The 5,991-nt window shown below is 40.8% G+C and overlaps 1 pseudogene; it reads left to right on the top strand.

The window, feature by feature from the left end:
- The window catches only part of LOC111951332 (diacylglycerol kinase iota-like), an 82,170-nt pseudogene that overhangs the window by 47,094 nt on the left and 29,085 nt on the right, over positions 1-5,991 (top strand).

The raw sequence follows: 5,991 nt of genomic DNA, 5'->3' as shown, positions 1-5,991 counted from the left end.
TTTATAATCAATCCTCAGGTTGTTTTTAACAAACATAATCATAATATTTCAACCGGACCGTAACCTATTCAATTAAGAGAAAAGGAAAATGGAGAGCTCCCCTCTCGCGCGCAGGAACTATTCAGAGGACACCTGACTACTTTTGAAAATCGCGTTCATTTTTCAAAATAAAAGCCTGAAACTATGTCTAAAGCCTGGTCACAGCCTGGGAAGCCATTGGAAAAGGAATCGGTTGATACCCTTTAAATGGAAGAAAGACTGGCCAGGAAACACAGATTTATTTTTAAATATATCACTTCTGGCTAGATTTTCTCAGGTTTTCGCCTGCAGAATCAATTTTGTTACTCACAGACAATATTTTGACAGTTTTGGAAACTTGGAGTGTTTTCTCATTCCTAATCTGTAAATTATATTGCATATTCTACGATCTGGACCTGAGAAATAGTCCGTTTACCTGGGAACGTTATTTAAAAAAAAATAAATAATCTGACCCCTAGCGCAAGAATTAACAAGACAACACACAGGTCTTTCCATCATGTATGATTTTTGTGTCAAATGAACTCAAGCTTACGGACAATGTCAAATGCGATACAGCGAAGCACTGAGTGAGTTGGATGCACAATTACACAGGTGCTTTCCCGAAACGGATGACACAAACAACTGGATTTGTTATCCCTTTCATGCCCTTCCTCAGTCACTTACCGATATCTGAACAAGAGAGCCTCATCGAAATTGCAACAAGAGCGTTCTGTGACATTTATTAATCAGATGCACTGACAGATTTCTGGATTGGCGCCGCTCAGAGTATCCTGCCTTGGCAAATCGCGCTGTTAAGACACCGATGCACTTGCAACCACGTACCTATGTGAGAGTGGATTCTCGGCCCTCACTAGCATTTAAAACTAAATACAGGCACAGACTGTGGAAATATTTAAGACTGAACTCTCTCCAATACAACCCAACATTTCGACGAACAAATAAGGTTTTATATGTAAGATGGTAAATAAAAGCAAAAAATATGATATTATTATTGTGCCCTGGTCCTATAAGAGCTCTTTGTCACTTCCCACGAGCCGGGTTCACTCATTCTTATGTTTAATAAATGTATCGTATAGTGTGATGATGGATGATGATGGAAAATATGGAAAAAACATCATTTGAGAGTGCGCTGACCCAGGTGCTAGAGGGGTACGCAGCTGGAGGTGAATGTTTGAAGGGTACGGGACTATAAAAGTTGGAACCACTGATCTAGAGAGATGACTTTGATCATGAAATAGGATAGGAAATAGCTTTGACTTACCTGCAGTAGTATCTCTAACATTACCTTTAAAGGCCTGTGTAGTCAACATTCACTTTTGCCTTGTTTTATATCATTATTGTACAAACAGCTGATGAAACAAAAAATTAAGGGTGAATTAAATAATATGGTGTTATTTCCTGATGTTTCTTGTTGAAAATACAATCTACACAGACCTTCTAATCAGCAGGTTTGCATGGCCGGAGTTTCGCTTTCCATGTGACATCACCATGCAGTAAATTGATAACAGACAAATAACAAGAGAGTTCCAAACCTCTTTTTAAAATGTATTTCTAAAGTACACCTTACTGCACGCATGCGGCTCCCCAAATTTCACCAGGCTCACTGGTCATAACTCTTGGAAGTGCTTGCACAAAGCTAAGTAACATTCTTCATCCTGTGTTCTTGGAAATCTGAATATCTGACTCAGTTCCAGTTGACCGCTGAGAAAGAATCAGCTGACAACAGGGGAAGTCCTTTGTGCGGCACGGAGAGCGGCAGACAGACGGGAATAGACCTCACTGGAGACAGTCATGGTAGCTTTCCCAATTTCTGTAGTTTCCCCCATTTCTGGGCCCCATTCGCATGTTGGAAACACCCGCTTTAGCTACAGAAAGTTCAACATACGAGAATACCCCTAGAGTCTGCGATCATCTCTCTTTTGAGGGAGAGAGAAGAGACAGGAGGGGAAAGAGAGGAGAGTGGTCAGAGCAGAGAGAGCCAGAGTGGGTGAGGAGTGCCCTGGTGATAAGTGTTATGCTGAGGTCGATGTTTCAAATTTCAAGTTTTATTAGTGGTTTGTATTTACATTGTGTTAGAGGGCCACAGCGAGCATCAGAAGAGTGGAGTTACAATAGTGCATTGGCTTTGACATTACCTGACATTACCTGCAATAGTACCCCTAGCATTACCTTTAAAGGCCTAGTGTAGTCAACATTCTGTTTTTCAGCTGATGAAATGAATCATTTAATAGTGTGATTTTAAAAGAAAATCAGTGTTATTTCCTGATAGTTTCTTGTTGTAAATACAACCTACACATTCTAATCATCAGGTTTGCATGGGCGGGAGTTTCGGCTTTCCACGGTGACGTCACCATGCAGTAAATTGGTTAGCAGACAAATAACAAAGAGAGTTCCATACCTCTCTGCCGACAACAACTCATTTTCAGTTTTCCCCTCTCCCGACTCCCAGAAAAAGTCTCGCTTAAGAAATAGGTTTCAGCCCAAAAAATGGTTTTGCCTATTTTAATTGAAATATATTACAGTAGCTAGGTTTCCATCCAATTAGCAACTGATTTTTATGCAATTATTCTAAAATCGGCATCAAACAATATGTGTATTTTCCCACCAAAGATGTGTTTCCATCCGACTGACTTTTTGCTGATAAACGGCTGTTCGTGATGACGTAGTGCACATACAAATAACGTTAAAGTCCCATGTACCGAATGAAAAATACAAGTTAAAGAGGTTTCCATCACATTTTCAAATCCACTGATGGTTTGGTCACAAAAACGGTTACGTTATATAGAAAATGTGCCCCCTCTGGTCTTGACAGATGCTCTCAGGCCAACAGCTCACAGATACAGTGCGGGTAGACTACCTACAGTATATTATGAGATTATGGATAAGAGCCATCGTATTTGTATTTGTCAAATGGCAGCCAAGCATCGATCATTTCACCAGAATAAGACCCTCTATATTTATTGGAAAGCAACATCAACCTTGCACTTTCACCACCCTGTAAAGTTCATCATAATTGATTTAATCTGTAGCCTAATAAACCGCATGCTGTCCCCGAGTCGTAGTGGGAGGACCACACAATACATCTTCACGTGACTCCAGGTTTACTTCCATATGATGGAATAATATGTCAGTGTTTCTATTTTACCGACACAAAAAAGATACCCACCATGTCGAAAGAACAAATTGTCTTTTGCCATTTACATAATTGTACCGGTAATTTCATGTTTCAATCAGCCCGTTCGTGACTTTTTTCATGCGTCAGGTATATAAAAACGGCTGTGTTGGGCCTTTAATATCTCTTAGTGGAGAGGCCACAAACACTACCATTAGTCTGAATAGGATAAAGAGAGGCTGGTAAGAGCAGGACAAAATGTAATCTATCTCTAGTTCCCCATCTGTCTCTCTCTCGAAATTTCTTCCACTCTCTCGATCTCTCTCAATTTAAAATTCAATTTAAATCAATTCAATTTAAGGCCTTTATTGGCATGGGAAACATATGTTGACATTGCCAAAGCAAGTGAAATAGATAATAAACAAAAGTGAAATAAACAGTAAAGAAATCTCTCGATGTCTTGTTCCTTTCTAACACATTATGGGTTTAATCCGTGTTTGATGTTTTTTTTCAAGCGTAGACAACTGTTTTATTGTGACTTGATCAGAGCTGACAGATGTATCACTTTGTCTCTGTGTGTGTGTGTGTGTGTGTGTGTGTGTCTCCTCTCCTTTAAGAAGTCTGCCCCCAGGAGGAAGTGTGCAGCGTGTAAGATCGTAGTCCACACCGCCTGCATCGAGCAGCTCGACAAGGTAACACACACACACACACGTTGCATTTCTCCCTTTCAACAAGTCGATGGGACCAAGCACACCTGACGCCACGTCCTTAGCATCTCTCACCGCCCCCACCCTCTCCTTCTCTCGCAGATTAACTTCCGCTGTAAACCAACGTTTAGAGAAGGAGGCTCTCGCTGCCTCAGAGATGTGAGTNTTACGGACAATGTCAAATGCGATACAGCGAAGCACCTGAGTGAGTTGGATGCACAATTACACAGGTGCTTTCCCGAAACGGATGACACAAACAACTGGATTTGTTATCCCTTTCATGCCCTTCCTCCAGTCCACTTACCGATATCTGAACAAGAGAGCCTCATCGAAATTGCAACAAGCGGTTCTGTGAACATTTATTTAATCAGATGGCACTGACAGATTTCTGGATTGGGCTGCGCTCAGAGTATCCTGCCTTGGCAAATCGCGCTGTTAAGACACCGATGCACTTTGCAACCACGTACCTATGTGAGAGTGGATTCTCGGCCCTCACTAGCATTAAAACTAAATACAGGCACAGACTGTGGGAAATGATTTAAGACTGAGACTCTCTCCAATACAACCCAACATTTCGACGAACAAATAAGGTTTTATATGTAAGATGGTTAAATAAAGAGCAAAAATATWGATTATTATTATTTGTGCCCTGGTCCTATAAGAGCTCTTTGTCACTTCCCACGAGCCGGGTTCACTCATTCTTATGTTTAATAAATGTATCGTATAGTGTGATGATGGATGATGATGGAAAATGATGGGAAAAAACAWCATTTGAGAGTGCGCTGACCCAGGTGCTAGAGGGGGTACGCAGCTGGAGGTTGAATGTTTGAAGGGGTACGGGACTATAAAAAGTTTGGGAACCACTGATCTAGAGAGATGACTTTGATCATGAAATAGGATAGGAAATAGCTTTGACATTACCTGCAGTAGTATCTCTAACATTACCTTTAAAGGCCCTGTGTAGTCAACATTCACTTTTGCCTGTGTTTTATATCATTATTGTACAAACAGCTGATGAAACAAAAAATGTAAGGGTGAATTTTTTTTTATTGGTGTTATTTCCTGATAGTTTCTTGTTGAAAATACAATCTACACAGGACCTTCTAATCAGCAGGTTTGCATGGCCGGGAGTTTCGGCTTTCCATGGTGACATCACCATGCYGTAAATTGATAACAGACAAATAACAAAGACAGTTCCAAACCTCTTTTAAAAAAAATATATATATATTTTTTTATTTCATCTTCATTTAACCAGGTAGGCTAGTTGAGAACACGTTCTCATTTACAACTGCGACCTGGCCAAGATAAAGCAAAGCAGTGCGACACAAACAACAACACAGAGTTACATATGGAATAAACAAACATACAGTCAATAACACAATAGAAAAAAAGTCTATATACAGTGTGTGCAAATGAGGTAAGATAATGGAGGTAAGGCAATAAATAGGCCATTGTGGCAAAATAATTACAATTTAGCAATTAAACACTGGAATGATAGATGTGCAGAAGATGAATGTGCAAGTAGAGATACTGGGGTGCAAAGGAGCAAAATAAATAAATAACAGTATGGGGATGAGGTAGGTGGATGGGCTATTTACAGATGCGCTATGTACAGGTGCAGTGATCTGTGAGCTACTCTGACAGCTGGTGCTTAAAGTTAGTGAGGGAGAAATTAGTCTCCAACTTCAGTGATTTTTTGCAATTTGTTCCAGTCATTGGCAGCAGAGAACTGGAAGGAAAGGCGACCAAAGGAGGAATTGGCTTTCGGAGTGACCAGTGAAATATACCTGCTGGAGCGCGTGCTACGGGTGGGTGCTGTTATGGTGACCAGTGAGCTGAGATAAGGCGAGGCTTTACCTAGCAAAGACTTATAGATGACCTGGAGCCAGTGGGTTTGGCGACGAATATGAAGCGAGGGCCAGCCAACGAGAGCATACAAGTCGCAGTGATGGGTAGTATATGGGGCTTTGGTGATAAAATAGATGGCACTGGGATAGACTGCATCCAATTTGCTTAGTAGAGTGTTGGTGTCTATTTTGTAAATGACATCGCCGAAGTCAAGGATCGGTAGGATAGTCAGTATTACGAGGGTATGTTTGGCAGCATGAGTGAAGGATGCTTTGTTGCGAAATA

The sequence above is a fragment of the Salvelinus sp. IW2-2015 genome, linkage group LG24 (genome assembly GCF_002910315.2).
Source record: "Salvelinus sp. IW2-2015 linkage group LG24, ASM291031v2, whole genome shotgun sequence".
Lineage (NCBI taxonomy): Eukaryota > Metazoa > Chordata > Actinopteri > Salmoniformes > Salmonidae > Salvelinus > Salvelinus sp. IW2-2015.
This window is presented reverse-complemented; position numbering and strand designations above follow the sequence as displayed.